The sequence below is a fragment of the Triticum aestivum genome, chromosome 1A, assembly GCF_018294505.1.
Source record: "Triticum aestivum cultivar Chinese Spring chromosome 1A, IWGSC CS RefSeq v2.1, whole genome shotgun sequence".
Classification (NCBI taxonomy): domain Eukaryota; kingdom Viridiplantae; phylum Streptophyta; class Magnoliopsida; order Poales; family Poaceae; genus Triticum; species Triticum aestivum.
The window spans coordinates 584100729-584115088 of NC_057794.1; the positions used below are offsets into that span (position 1 = coordinate 584100729).

A 14360-nucleotide genomic window follows, 5' to 3' on the forward strand; every position below is an offset into this window, starting at 1 on the left:
CATCTTTCTTTGACAGCTCTGCCTTCAAGTTACCAAACTTCATTGTCTAGCTCAGCTATATTGACAGCTACATTGTCCTTCTGCTCCTGCTGATAGCTTAACTCCACAGCCCTCTGCTCCTGGGCATCCAAAAGAGCATTCACATCACCAACTAACTTCTCATAGTTATCCCGCAGTTTCTTCTTCTCTTTTGTTAGGTTGTGAATTGTAAATGAACTCTCAAGATTGTCATTGGTCCTAGCTGCCTTACTCTCCTCATACATATTCCATAACTTGGCCAATGTCTTCCCCATTCAGTCTGGCCATTCAAAATCAATCCATTGAACTACTCCACAATTTATGCCTTCCTATAAAACAAACAATAAACAAATAAAGAATAAGCTAAGTGAGTGGGATCTACAAACTGCAGTGCCATTCCCACTCTTAACATAAACAAAGAGCACAATAGGTCGACAATAGGCAGTATTATAAACACCATTGAAATCAACATGTTTATTAAAGACATCTACTGTTAAAGAGGTTCAAGTAACTAATCTATACAACAAGCAAATGGGACAACAATTGTTAACAAATAAACAATGACCATTGTTAAAGAGATTCAATAAACAATGACCACTACCATGAGCTTTTTAGTTAAGTAAGAGCAACCTAAGTTCAGTAAACAAGGCATTAAGCATTGACCACAATAAACAATGACTACCATGCACTAATGACAACATAGGTCTAAACAAAGACCATGCACTTAACAAAGCTAAACAACTTGATAAACAAAGCATTAAGCATTGACCAGATCAAAAAATATGGACCAAGCATTAGACAGAGCCAATGAGCAGCTTCCACTAAACAGGTTCTGAAGCATACCTTCTGAGGACACCCAAGAAACCTCCTGCCGGTGTGCATCCATTCAAATGCAACAAAGCGCTCTGCCGGCTCGCTGTGTTCGCACAACACAGTAACATTTGCGTCAATGCCGCTGAAATTCGAATCGTGCATGGTAGCAGGAAGCTGCGGGAGCAAATAAAGAAAGCCCTAGGTTCAGATCGAGCTCATTCACAAAATCCCCAATTCACTAACCCTAACCCTGGCTCTAGCTCCCTAACAAACTAGCCTTGATGATGCCATCATAAGAGGAGGTGACGTCATGACTGAATCCTCACTGGTCTCGCCGTCGTTCCATGACACCATGGCGTGCCGGAGCAGCAGGACGACGGTGGGGGAGAAGAGCAGAGAGTGAGGAGAGGGCGAGCCAAATGTGAGAGAGCGAGGAGATAGAATGCGGTTTTGATCGAGACGACGTGTCCGATGTAACTGTAGCGACGTACGTCGTTAGATCGCAGCCGTTATGCCACGTTACCAAAACAGGGCCTCGGATGTCATAATAGAGCTTAAAATGCCCAAACGTATGGTCCAGTGTTTTTCGCAGATGATTAGGCTGAAAATCAGTGTTTTCTGCACTATTTTCGTAGAAGAGTGTTTTCTGCAACCCTACACTTCAATCTGTTGGTTTTCTGCAATTCAGTCCATTTCATGTCCATCAATGGGTTCACGAGAGGGGAAGCAAACTTAGATAGCCAAGAAACAATTTTTTTCGCATCCACAATAAGTAAACTCGTCTACTTAATAAAAAATGAAATAATTCGTCTAAAAAAAGATAATAATGAAAAAAAAAATCCCCAACCGCCTCGCCTCGCCGACGCGCCGCCAACACATCCTCTTCCTTGCTCTCGCTCGGATGACCGTTGACCTCGCGCCTAGGTCTTGGAACAATCACTGCGCTCGCGCTCCTCACTCTCGGATCGGTCGACACGTTGTGCCGCCACAACCAGTCCACTGCTGGCACCGCGCTCTGAGCTCGCTCCTTCGCCGTTCCGGTCGCCTTCCACTCCCCACCACCGTGGTCTAACTCGGGAACCATCGATGCAGAGGATGTGTTTCTTCCGAGCGATCCTAGCTCGTTCTCATAGGTATGGCTCAGTCTGTACATCCTTGCCCCAATTCCCTTGGTTCCTACTGCGACTGCCCCAAATATCTGATTTTTGTTTTATCTCTGTGGCGGTTATTCTTCATATTTTGTTTCCAAGATATTTTATTTTGACGAAATACGGCCTTGCTGATTTCATTCGTTATTACAGTAAGAGAAGATCAGGACATCAGAGTACAGGGCGTTAAATATACATGAATTACAGGAATCTAATGGGGAGACGGTACACAGGACTTACAAGGTTAAAAGTCTAAAGGGGGGTTAACCTTCTCCAGTCCATTGCAGCCCTTTGACACCAGCATATCTCCAAGTTCTCAACTCATCCAGAATGCCATCACAGATTTGCAGGAAGTTCTGCACCTTGCCATTGAAAAAACCTGTTGTTTCTCTCTTTCCAAATATGCCAACAGATGATCATGATTAAAGCCGCGTCTGCTTGTACTAGTCTGATGAAGAGAGGAAATCCACCATTCCAGAAAACTTTGAGTGGAGTTGGTCGGCATGATTTGAAATGGGAAACAGAACTTGGTTAAGCAGAAGCCCCACACCCCAGCAGCAAAAGGGCAAGAGGTGAACAGGTGAGAGTCAGACTCCCATCCTAATCTGCAAAGAGGGCACAAAGGTTTATGAGGCCAACCCTTTTTGGCGAGATTATCGGCTGTCAGGCACTTCCCTTGTACAGCCAACCAGGCAAAGAAGTGCACTTTAGGGGGGATTTTAATTTGCCATATGAGTGAGCTCCTTGAAAGGGAACTCAATCCTTCCCCAGACCTGACACAGATAAGCAGATTTAGCACAGTACTTCCCATCAGGATTCCATTTCCAATTTAGCACATCCTCCCTTTCAGACAGCAAAACTACTTGAGTGTGGTGCCAAAGGTTGATAAATTCAGAAAGAACATCAATGTCCGGGTTGTGCTTTATCAAAGATATCCATTTACTGTTGGTGACGCCCTCATTAACAGTGATCTTCCTCTTCTTGGTGTGTTTATAAAGATTTGGGAAGGCAAGCGCTGGAACATCCCCATTCAACCAGTGGTCGTGCCAAAATGAAACCGATTTGCCATCCCCCAAGATGAAACAAGTACTAGCAATAAACAGAGCCTTGACTTCCTTATCAACAGGGATCAAAAGATCATGCCATGGCTTGTCAGTTTCTCTATGATTGAGTCACAACCACCTCACTTTTAGAGCAATACCTTGCTTGTGAAGATCAGGATACCGAGCCGACCAAACTGCACCTGGCGAGTAGACCTGCGACCATCACGCCAAGAACTTACCGCCAGTGATAGCATCCGCTCCTGCCCAAAGGAAAGCACGCCGTAGTTTGTCAATCTGCTTGATAATCCACTTTGGCTGCTCCATGGCAAGAAGCAAAAAGATGGACATGGCTGATAATACGAAGCGAACAAGAACCAACCACCTAGGAGAGGAGATCCAACGTGCCTTCCATGCAGCAATTTTCTTGATAAGCTTGTCCAGAAGCTCTTGAAAATTAGTCAATTTAAGACGCTTATCCGAGAGGGGCATCCCCAAATAAGTACAAGGGAAGCTAGCAATCTGGCAACCAATAGCAAGTTGTAGAGGAGTGAGATCAATACCATCACATCTGGTTGGAAGAATTTTACTTTTAGCCATATCGGTGCATAGGCATGTCGCTTTACCAAAGAGTTACATGATCTGCTAAACATCATTGAAGTCCTGTAATAAAGGTTTGATGAAGATGATAACATCGTCTGCGTAAATGGAGGCCCTATGCTTGATGGCCATCTTGCCGAGGGGGGAGAGGATGTTCTTCTGCTGAGCAAGGTCCATCAGGCAACCAAGACAATCAACGACCAAGACAAAAAGCAACGACCAGAGCGGGTCACCCTGCTTCAGACCTTTCCTATGCAGAATTTGATCAGGGACCCGAGAATTAACAAGAACTTTGGTGGAGGCCGAGAGAAACATAGCAGAGATCCACCCACGCCACATACGCCCAAAACCTCTGAACAGCCGGAACCTCTTTCTGTCTAAATGATTTCGCCATTGCTTGTACATAAACGAGGTTATCATGAATGCTTCGCCCTTTAAAAAATGCATTTTGGCACTGAGAAGTCAGACGATGCATGAAAGGCTGCAGTCTAGAAGCTAAGATTTTGGCAATTATCTTGGCAAAGCAATGGAGGAGACTAATCGGACAAAACTCATTTGGTTTATTGGCCCCCTGGTGCTTAGGGGGGGGGGGTTATGATGGCACTGTTTAGCAGGAATAGATTTTGGGTGTTGAGGTTCTGGAAGTGTAAGACAGCACCGACAAGATCATTCTTTATGAGATCCCAGCACTTGCGAAAGAAAAGCCTTGTGTAGCCATCCGGGCCAGAAGCTTTTTCAGGATGCAAATCAAAGATGGCTTTTGTAATTTCCTCCACTGAAATGTTATTGTCTAGGCATGAGAGGTTGGTCTCAGGAAAGCAAAGAGCAGCAAGGTTGAGAGAGGCCTCTCTATGTTGATAAGATCCCAACAAGCCATTGAAATGTTCCCAAATACATTGCTCTTTGTTTTGCTGATCAGTCACTTCAACCCCATTGCAAATCAGGGAGGGGATGAAATTATGTCTTCTTCTAGCAGAGGATTTTATATGAAAGAACTTAGAGTTGCATTCTCTCTCCTTCAGCCATATGGATCTCTGCCTCCATATGCAACGATCCAGAGCTCCAAATCCCAGGCTCATCACCTTAAGATTGTTCCTGAATGTATGTTCTTCTCAAGTGAGCTCCCTGCAGTCCCTTGCACAGTCAAGCTGATAGATCAACTCATGGACAATAAGAGTGCGCAACCTGATGTCACTGAATAAGGATGAGGCCAAAGACTGCAGTTTCTTAGCCGTCTGACTAAGCTTGTTGTGTAGGTTAATGAAAGGATCGGTCGAGCGAATAGCCCCATGCCAAGCTGAGGTGACAGTTTCAGAAAAACCCTCCAAGCGAACCCAAACATTCTCAAATCTGAATCTCCTCTGGGGCTTGAATAATGATTTGAGTGTGAGAAGCAAAGGACAGTGGTCAAAGTCAGCAGTAGAAAGCCCTTGAAGCCAGGGATTAGGAAAAGCATCATTCCATGGATGGTTACAAACAAACAAGCACGACATTTAATTTCTCATTGCACCATGTATACCTTCTGCCATGCAAATACATATCCTTCAGCTCCAGAGCATTAATGAAACCTCTGAAGGCGTTGACAAGCCCCCTGTTGATGTTACCATTGCTCTTGTCTGCCGCTGCAGCAATTAAATTGAAATCACCCAAGAGTACTAGAGAAAGAGGGGAATTCATGCATAGCATCTGCAGGTCATTCAGAAATGAAATCTTCTCTGTTGGTGACTGTGGGCCATAGACATTCACCAAGTGGAGATTGACACCGGATGACTTAAAAGTATCAAAATTGGCTAAATTTACCGGTGGAAGCTGGACCACTAATTCTTGCAGTCTTGCTTGGGCCGTTTTCCCCCACTTGGCCCCGTCTTTTCAAGGAAATAATGCCTGGTTGGTAACTGATACCCATTACAGCTTGTAGATATCGTGTCCTACTGGTTTTTGCTTCCAGGAAATTGATCATGCATCTTATGCTCAACAGGCCTTCGAGCTTTCACCGTTCAATTATTTACTTTGAGTTCTTTGCTCAAGCATCTTCGGGGAGTCAGACGTAAGTGTTTGACGATTAAATGTTTCTTCCTACATTTTTGTTTGTTATGATAATGTTTCCCCTGAACCCTATTTGTGCTAGTTATTTTCACTAGGTAGGAAGATGTAAAAGTTAACCTCGCTTACTTTCATTGAGAAAATAAAGAGAAAGAGAGATCGTAGAGCCTTACTCAGCTACTATAGATTCCGATAAAGCCTGCACTATTGGACAGACACATGATAGACCTGAAGCAATTCTTGTTTACTTGTCTTGCTGAAGTGCATCCAGTTTACTCAAAACCATGTCTGTAGGTTGAATCTCACCTTGCAAGTGTGCAAAAGGTAAATAAAAAAGGGACCTCAATGACTGTTATAAGACCTCGCTTAGCCAATATTGAGATTAAAAGGGAACACTGCTCAGTGGAAACTCAATCGGTAGAAAATTCATGGAACCTTCGATAAATTATTTCCATAGGTCTGTCTGGGACTCTGGGTGCATTTTCTATCCGTTTTTGCCCATTTGGAAACTCTTTATGCTCTATACCATGTGCAATCATGATGAAAATCACAGCCTTCAGCTTGCAATAAGCTAGTTTATGGTGTTTTTGAATTTTTAGTATCCACTAAATTGTCGTATTTTCAAATTCTAAAAAGTTGATTGAATATTTCTCTGTTAATATTCACCTTCCTTCCTTGTCATGTGTTGCTAATTAACTAAAATTTGTGTTTGGTGCTCTTGGACTTTGCTAACAGCTATATTTCCTACACAGTACACACTTGTACTATTCTCCTTGTTTAGGATACTCACTTGAAGCATTGTTTATGCTAGAGTTTGGATTGCTGTTCGCAAGTTTCAAGGAACTGGAATCGTGCGGCAGCATTGGTAGTTTTAGTTTGTTGCTTGGATTTGTTTTAGTTCCTTGTTTGGCCTCCTTTTTATTTGAGCCAATTGTTTCTATTGCCCTTTCGGTAGGATATATCCTTTTGGATTATGATTTCCATTAAATGCCTGAACAATATCTGGTTTGTGGAAAATAATGTTCCCTCAAATATTGTCATCATGATTTGGTTGTGACCCTTTCATGTTCTTTCTATGCTGAGATCATGAGATCGTGCCAATTCTTTAAGGACCATAAAGTTTATTCTCTATCAGTCTATTACACACGTTTTGGACCAAAAATCATGATTTTGCACCAAATGTATTAAGGTTTGTGGTTCATTCTGTTTTATATCCATAACTTGCCATAAGGACGATCTTTACATCATTTTTTACAGAGACAAGAAAATAACACAACATCTCAAACTTAACTGACCATTGTTATGTACTAATGCATGGTTTGGCAAGTAGAATCTTAAGATGAATCACGGTACATTTGAATTGACACAGTTATGTATGTTTGAGATTTTACCATTTGTTTTCAAAGTTCTCCACTGCTTCTTGTATTGCCAAAATATACGCGCTAGACTTCATGTTCCTCCTTTTCATTTCACATACACTCTGGATTTCTTTTGTATAGCAGGCTCAACTATATTTTACTTGGTTCTTCTTCAGGAGGATCCTCACGATTGATCTTTCCAGTTCACTGACTTCAATCAGTGATGATGAAACAAGGGCACTTAATGTATTTCTTGATGCCTTCACTTGTGACTTTTCACTTGGAGATACAGCCAATGCTTACTGTAGAACAAATAGTGATGGCAACAAAGCTGGGGATTTCTTGACTGACCTTCAACTTTCGATGCCATAGGGTAATGAACTTGACTCAGGTATTGGAATGCCATCACTTGGTAGTCTGTTACACTTTGTAGATTGATATCTTGATGAAAAATTATGTTCTCTAGCAAGCAAGGATGCACTTCCATTTGTTAAACATATTATGAGGATTTGAATGATATTTAGCCCAAATATATTTTTTTTGCAGTGCACGGCAGCCGAATCCTCTTTTTCCAAGGGGAGCTGCCTAGGATCACAATCCACATATAGGTTGATCTCTTCCTCTTTTTTTATTGGTTTATTCCTTCCATCATGTATGCTATTGCTTAATTTTTCATTTCTCTTTATGTAGATGATTGCATAACCCAAGACGACAGATTAGTCCAGGAGAGTTTCTATAGTCAGTGTCCACTGCACCTGAAAGATCTGAGGAGGAACCAAAAGGAAGGTGGTATGAATTGGGTGCAAATGGAAGGAGTTTCATATCAGAACCAGTAGTAAAACCTCTCGAGGACATTTTAGTTTTATCACCCTCTACGGATCTGCCAGTGAAAATTATCCTAGGCAGCAAAGGTATAATTTTTTATACTTCGGAATGACATGTGCATGCATATGAAAAATATGCTTATTCTAGGTGAGTTAGAGACTTGATGCTGAAGTTACCAGAGATATTTGATTTGACATTTCCAAGGAACCGGTTACTTTTAGGTTACAAAACCAATGTACCCTAATACTGATGTTAGAAGATATATATGAGTATAGTCAAAAAAAGATATATTTGATTGACATAACTAAAGGACAACTCCGGCAGCTGTCATATGCTAATAATTTTTTGGATGAAATATGATCTAAGTTAGAGAATCGACAAATGATTTGTTTCTGTTGTATGCTTTGTGAATATTGTTTTGAAAGTGATTGTTAAAACTGTTACTATGAAGCTTCTCTAGGTCAGTTGTTCTCTGGTTCTAGTTTCATGCTATGCACCATTTGTGATGATTAATTCATATCAACATACATTATTATAGAAAATTATTATCATTTATGTACTTTGAATACATGTACAACCAGTTGCGTGTGATGAGGATGATTACGACAACTACCGTAAAGCAGCAGTGGGGTATGATGAAGCAGTGCTATGGGAAGGCAGGGGGTGGGGAGTGGCGGTGCTTCGCAATGATGATTTGTTCTGGATTTTTATTTTGTGTGTATCTATACTGAAGATATTATGCTGAAAATTCTAGGTTGTTGATGCTTTTAGGGAGGGTGGCCAGAAAGAAGAGTATCTTTTTACGGAAGTATTACTTGTGTTTTGGGAGGGAATAACTACTGGTGAGCCACTAGAGGGATTAACAAAATTTGATGGAAGTGTTTCAAGTTTTAAGTGCTAAATGACCTTTCTCTGGGCTTCAAGGGAAAGAAGTATTATAGGATGGCTCGATTATCTGGTGAAAAATATGCTGGGGAGATCACCATGTCCAAGTAAGTGTACTTCTTTTTACCTTATTGTCTGAAAGTTATTGGATTATATTTGTGTAATATGAGGAAATTTTTGAGTCCAGATTGATGGAGTCAACCTTTTGATCTTGCTGCAGACAGGAGGCAAAAGATGAGTTATGTCTTGATCTACAGTCACAAGATGCAGCAAACATAGCAAATCTTCTGAGACTTCATCTTAGGCAGTTGGATAACAACATCCCATGTAATGGTTGGTAAAAAAATCCCATGTAATGAAATTGGCGCATGACTTTGAATTTCTGACTTCATTTTATAAGAATAATTTGATTTATTTGGAAAAAAATTGCATATTTTGAGAATTTGAGAGTTATTATTGGTGTTGACGATGGCACTTTCAAGATGGGACAAACAAGGAAGGTTGATTTTCAAAATAACCCATAACTTATTTTTAATTCTGAATTTACATTATAGCTGCTGCTTAGCTGCATGCATGATTCAGAGATAAATCCCTGGAATGCACTACTTTTGTTCTATCAAAAGTACCGATAGTCTCAAAATTCTCTTTGGACTAATACTATCTAGGAGTTTTACTGTAATATGCAATGTTTCAGATGATAGCTTAATTTTTTTGGGGGTCACGTAGGTCGTAGGGTTGGTGAGGGGGAAATGAGTGAGGGCTCTGGCGACCCGCCAGGCGACCCGGCGGCGTCCGAGGGCGCGGCCGCTGCTCCTCCTCCATCGTCCTCCCCAAGTCCGGCAGTCGTCCCCAGCCACCCTCACGCCGCTCTGGCTGCTGGCTCCTGCCCTGGAGGTAACCCTAACTCGCTCTTTGTCGGTTGTTCGTCCCATGCTCCTCCCTGTGCCTCGGTTCCGCGTCCTGGCATTGCCTTCCGTCAGCGTGTGTTGGCCTCGTTCCTCACCTCTGTGTCTCGCAACACGGTGGCCTTCCCTGAGCTGGGCCCCCCCGGTGTTCTCTGGGTCGTTGCTCCTTTCCCGGCGAAGTGCTTTTCGGCGAGCGGAGTTGCGAACCTTCTCTCCTACTTGTTCTGCTCGCCGGATGAAAAGCTCATCGCCTCCCCCGACGGGCTCTGGTCTTCTCTATTGAGGTAGCTAGCCCCGCCGTCACCGAGTTCCTCATCGCCGTCGGCCCTGGACTCTTGCACGCCATCAACCTCTCGCTGTTCGTCTCTAAGGGTGGGGCCTACGCTACTGCGGCCAGGGCCCGGGCTCGTGCTGTGCGCGTGTCTCGCGCTTCGCGCGTGGCTGGCCGCGGTCACCAACCGGGAGTTACTGCGGGAGGGGCTAGGGCTAGCCGCCATAGGCTTTTAGAGATTTGGTGCCCCATCCCCTTAGGGTTTAATTCCCTCGGTTTGCTCCCCCTACCGCAGGCTAACGTTTCGCTCGCTGATTCATCGAGAACGCCCGAGAGATCTCCTGCCCATCCCGTGCCCGATCTCCCGCCGAGTTTGGTCGCATCCCAGTGCGACAACTCCGCTGTCCGTAGCGGCTGTTCGCCGGACATTGACTGCAGGGGGGATGGCTCAGCGGCGGCTGTCTCGTCAGCGTTTACTACCCCTGCTGGTGTGGGGGGAAGCCCATATCGGGACGCGCTCCTCTCCACTAACCATAGCCATAACCCTGCCCCGCGCCCTTTCATCCCTCCGCTATCGCTCTCGGGTTGTTTCCGCTGCCTCTCCACTCTCCATTTCGTCAGGGACTGCCGCGACCCTGTTCGTTGCCGTCGCTGCCGTGTCTCGGGCTACCGCGCCGGATCGCCGCGTTGCACCATGGCATCCCCTCACAAGTCCTCGCCCCACCATGCCGCCTGCACCTCCCCTCCCAGGCCGATGCCCTCCGCCACACCACCGCCTCCGCCGCCACCTCCTCCTGCCCGGCGCCCCGCCACCCCGTACCCCTCTGCCGCCGCCTGTGCTGCCCGGGCCCTGGTTGACGTGCCCCTCCTTGGGGGGTTTGAAACTGGGGGGGCCAGTTCGCTGGCGGAGAGCGTCCCTGAAGTGTGCAAGGAACCGCGGTTTTGCGACATTTCCACCTCTGCTGTGGTGTCTTCTCCGCCGCCGTCCCCCGTCCCCTCCTCTCCGGTGACAAGCCACCCCGAGCCGGTCCTGGGCGGCGACCATGGTCAGGGGCTTGCAGTTGCGCGCCCTGCTCCCGGCTCTGACGGGTTGGGGTCCAGCAGCGCTCCAACTTCCATCACGGGGTCGTTGGAGGGCTCAGAGTCCTCTCGGTCGTCGGGATGCTCCATTGCTGCTGAGTCCCGCCGCCCGGACTCAGTTGAGGTCTTCATGCCGGACGGCGACTACTCCGCGGCCTTGCGGCTCGCGGTGGTCACCATCGAGCCTCCAAATGCCTTCTACAACGACACGGTGGCGGCGCAGGCTGCTCTCCTACGTGACATCGGGCACATCCTCCCCGAGACCATCCCTTCGTCAATCGGGGCCATGTACCTGCGTTTTGCCACCCCGGCAAACCGTGAGGAAGCCATGCGCCACCAACCTTTCATGCACGAGGGCGCGCGCATCGATCTCCATCGCGAGGAGCAGTATGCCCACACGGAGGTGCATGTGGGGATGTGTGCCCTCCTCGCCGCCACTTGCTTCCCCTCCGAGCACCTGAATCCTGTTAGCATCGCGGTGGCCTTCGCGCCCTTTAGCAAGGTGCTTGAGATTGACCCGCTGGTTCTTGCAGGGCGCGAGCTGGCCACGGTGAGGGTTGTGGTGCGCCTCCGCAACCCGCGGGATGTGCCCTGTGACATCTGGCCTATCGGCAATCGATGGGGTGTCCGGGTGATCTCCGTCTGGCCGGTGCGCGCGTGGGCCATCTCCGACTCCTTCTCCAGAGATGGGATGTACCTACCCTTCTTCCATGACCCCCGCCGCCCTTTGCACACAACTTTGCCGTCCTCCAGGGGACGCCAGCGGGGCGGGGGCGCGGCGCCATCATCAACGCTCCTCCCTTCCGGGGGCGCGGCCGTGGGGGCGGGCGGTGGCTCGCTTCGGTGCTGCGTGTGCTTGGAGCGCCGCCTCTCCCCGGCCAGGGAAGCGCTCTCCCCCTCCTTCCTCCCTGCCTGGGCCCTCCTCCCGCCTCTCCTCTCCTCCTTGATTCGCCCGTCTCTGGCTCGAAGAGCTCTCGCTCTTCGGTGACCATTGTCGAGCTGGACGAGGACCTGCCTGCTGCCGAGGTGACGGGAGCTGGAGGCGAAGCCTGACGCAGTCTCCGTCTGGCTGGGAAGGAGAGCGCGGCCTGGGTCAGCGTCAAAGCCAAAGCCGTCAGACTCAAAGCCCTGAAAGAAGCTCTGACGGGGTGCTCTCCCAGGCTCAAGGCGAAGGCGGAGATAGATAAGATCCTAGATGGCGTTCTTGCCCCCTTAAGCAAGAAAAAGGTGGCGGGGCTTCGCTCGGCTGCTTCCATTCCCACTGCCCCGGTGCCTGCCCCTGCTGATGATTAGCGGCCTAACCTCTGTCACTGCTGAGGCGATGGCAAGCCGTGAGTCATCGTTTATCTGCCTCCCCTCGGGCTGGCTTGTATCTTTTCTTCGCTCTTTCCTGCACTACGCTAGTGTTTCCCTTAATTCGTACTGCTACGGTGTGTGTTGTTGTAATGGGGAGTAATTCTGTTAGGACTGTCCGTGTGCTGTTCTGGAATGTCCAGGGTTTGGGTTCTAAGGACAAATGTGATGTTGTCAAGAACCTTGTGGTCTCTGCCAACCCTAGTCTTGTTTGCCTTCAGGAAAGTAAGTTGTCTGCCTTAGACTCCCGTAAGGCTACTACTTTCCTTCCGGGGCGCCTCTCGGAGTTTATCACCAAGGATGCGGATGGGAGCCGTGGAGGTGTGGAGACAGCCTGGGATCCTGTGCGATACTCCCTGGTTTCCTCCTCTGAATCGCGTTTCTCTCTCACTGTCACGCTGGCTTGCACTTCCTCGGCCGCGCGTATGACGATAACCAATGTGTACGGGCCCTCCGATCACTCCCTGGTGGATGATTTTGTGGGAGACATGGTTGCCTTGCCTGCTCATGTCTCAGATGCCTGGCTCGTGCTTGGTGACTTCAATCTTATCCGTGATCCGTCAGAGAAAAATAATGATCGCTTTGACGTCAGGCATGCCGCTAAGTTTAACTCATTGATCAACTCTACTGCCCTCCACGAGCTGCATCTTTCGGATCGCCTGTACACATGGTCAAATCGGCAGAACCCCCCGACCTTGGCTCGCTTGGACAGGGCGTTATTTGACAATAGGTGGGACGCGACCTTCCCCGACTCGACCCTCTCCTCCCTTCCATGCACCACGTCTGATCATGTCCCTCTTTTGGTGGCTGCTTCCACCAAAGTCCCTGCCCCTTCTCGCTTCTTCTTCGAAAATGCTTGGTTAACCGACCCCCTCTTCCTCCCATCCACTCTCCCTTCTTGGGTTAACTCGATCCGAGGCACGGGCACGGCTGGGATTCTTTCAGCCAAAAAGAAAGCATTTAGGTTTGCGTCCAAGGCTTGGAAAAAGCGTCACCGGTACATTCCTACTTTTGATAACGACTGCCGGTTCTTGATCGGGTTCTTTGATTTTATGGAGGAAAACCGTTCCTTGTCTGCAGAAGAATCAACGCGGAGAGGTGACGCGCGTCAGGCACTGCGAGCTCAATTCTCCGCCAATGTGCTCACTGGCGTCAACGCGGGAGGAGGCGGGCGGTCTGTGATGGGGACGAGAACACACAGTTCTTCCACGCGTCCGCCTCTCACCACCGTCGCTGCAATACGATCGCCACCCTGGAAGTCGAAGGGGTACGCGTGGTGGATCATGCAGGAAAGGCCGCCACGCTACTGGGCTTCTTCACCGGCCTCTTAGCTCAGACGCGGCGGCCCGTCTGGCATTTCTCCCTCTCTGGGCTTTACGCCCCCTCGATGCGGGTGGACGGCCCGCCTCTCATCGCTCCGTTCAGCCGCACGGAAGTTAAGGCCGCGGTCGAGGCGCTGGTCCGCACCAGTGCGCCTGGGCCCGACGGGCTGGGGCCTGCCTTTTACCAGGCGGCTTGGCGCGAAGTGGCTGATGATATTCAGAGGTTGTTCGATGATCTTTGGTCCGGCTCTGCCTCCCTGGATGGGATTAACCGAGCTTATGTGGCTCTCCTCCTCAAGACAACCGGTGTGCCGATGCCGGCTGATTTCCGGCCTGTCTCCCTGCAAAACGGAGATGTCAAGATCTTGTGCCGAGGGCTGACGACCAGGCTTCAAAAGCAAATTATGGATCTGATTGATGAAGACCAGTCTGGGTTCGTGAAAGGGAGGAGTATCTTTGAAAATTTTGTCTATGCCACTGAATTAGTCCAATGCTGCCACAGAAGAAAAATGCCTGCGGTTGTGTTGAAGCTGGACTTCTCCAAGGCTTTTGATTCAGTTAACTGGGATAGTCTCCGTTCTATCATGGAGGTCCGTGGCTTCCCGACTGCTTGGTGTGACTGGATTGACGAGATCCTCCGTTCATCCCGCTCGGCGGTCTTACTGAATGGGGTGCCTGGAAGATGGTTTGAAATAAAGT

At 47.9% G+C, this 14360-nt stretch overlaps 1 long non-coding RNA gene across 4 annotated transcripts; it reads left to right on the forward strand.

The window, feature by feature from the left end:
- Nucleotides 1-1685: 1685 nt before the first annotated feature.
- LOC123069912 (uncharacterized) lies at nucleotides 1686-9152 on the forward strand. 4 transcript variants are annotated; one of them, XR_006433200.1, is made up of 9 exons: nucleotides 1686-1964; nucleotides 2133-5506; nucleotides 5598-5666; nucleotides 7197-7411; nucleotides 7567-7628; nucleotides 7711-7931; nucleotides 8600-8687; nucleotides 8770-8837; nucleotides 8951-9152. It is a non-coding gene; the product is annotated as an uncharacterized lncRNA (long non-coding RNA). The 4 variants fall into 4 exon arrangements; XR_006433196.1 differs by having other exon boundaries at nucleotides 8617-8687; XR_006433194.1 differs by having other exon boundaries at nucleotides 8600-8837.
- Nucleotides 9153-14360: the final 5208 nt, after the last annotated feature.